This window comes from Pyxicephalus adspersus, chromosome 2 (assembly GCF_032062135.1).
Source record: "Pyxicephalus adspersus chromosome 2, UCB_Pads_2.0, whole genome shotgun sequence".
In the NCBI taxonomy this organism is placed as follows: domain Eukaryota; kingdom Metazoa; phylum Chordata; class Amphibia; order Anura; family Pyxicephalidae; genus Pyxicephalus; species Pyxicephalus adspersus.
In genome coordinates, this window is record NC_092859.1 from 82,905,691 (window position 1) to 82,907,315 (window position 1,625).

The window sequence follows — 1,625 nt, forward strand, 5'->3', positions numbered from 1 at the left end:
AAGGATCATAAAAGATCCTTTTCAACGACTATAATTCCAATTGTGTATGCAGCTTAAGTAATAGAATACCAGATAAGATGCAACCAGACCATACTTGACATCTGGTTGATAGATATGAATTTAGATCCATTGTAAAGGTTACATGTCACTATGATAACGGAAACTAGGTACATCACTGTCACCCATGTGCAGCAGTGCTCCACAGTTTGCTTCTTGTAATACCGTGCATAAACTTCTAACAAGCACTGGTCTTTAATAGGGAATTGTATAGTTAAATGCAAGCTTTTTCCTTTTTTTCTCAAGATTCCCTACTTGTTTCTAGTCTCTTAGCCTGATTAGCTTTTTCTCAAGTGCTTTATATGCAGATTTTAAAATGACTTAGTTTGTTAAACCGCTGAACGTAAGTATAATAGATCTGTTGTGTTAAAACACCTTTTTTCCCCCAAATTCTAAAACAAAAACCTAAAATAAATCTGCAGTCAGTTTATTACTGTATCACCCTAACATGTTTGTATAATGCAACAACTTCTGACTTAACCTTGGTATTTATAGCAATCAACAATGCAAAAACATTTCAGTGGATGCTGCTACTGACCAACAGATATTGCTATGTATATCATATCTTGTCCCTAGATAAAGTAGCTCCATTAGTGGCCTAGCCAGTATTAATATTTCTATCACAAAGTACCAGTAGCATTCTTTCTGCCTAGGGTACCCTAGGTGCATGGTAAAACTGTTTTTCCTTGGCTGTAAAGCTGTGCATTTACCCCTTTACAAGCTCTGCCCTGCACAGGCTTACAGCATCTGGCCCTATGTAGGAGTCACAAAGGTGGTTGGCAGTCTTTTGATGAATACTTTCCAAACCTCCAGTGAATCACCCATTGGAAGGTGGCTGCAGTTGGGGCTAGTTGGTGCCTGCAGCCTGTCTTTTACATAGACAATTCCAGTGAGGTGCCACCTGGGAGCCAGTCTCAATGAGCCCTACTTTTAATCTATGAAAGACAGTGTTTCCACTCAAGAAAAGGAAGACTAAACTCTAAAAAATAAAACGTACGCCTAGGCAAGTCCTTAATGCAATAAAATATCCTTACCTGCACAACTGTAATTTTTTAAATACCCTCACCTGTACCTGTTTAGTCACAGGTTCTGAAGCCTTCTTTTGCTCCCCTTCCCGTTTTCAGCATCTTTGGCCATCTTGTTTGGCAGAGTCAAGATGATGTAACTCCCCTGCATGTGGCATCATTTGTTGCTGATCATTATCCTGATCACAAAATTTTAAGTGGAACTTTTTTGCTTTAGGACTTCAGAACAATCTGCCCCTTCACTGGACTATATATACAGTTATGAAGTGATACACATAAGGTAATCAAAACATTTTTTTTACCTTCCCTTACGGAGCTAAATCCTCTTTTACTTGTCCATTCCACTTTCCCCCTAGCAGACACTGTAGCAAGGTTTTAGCATGATCAGTATAAGCAATAATACACCTACCTGTGTGCTGTATACCATGCCAAGTTCACATGGCTGTTTATGCCTTCTTTAAATCAATACCGGGGTCAGCAAAGTTTTATGGCCACTAGGCCATTTATGGGGTGGGCGGGAGCACACTAGGCCAGACCCACCCT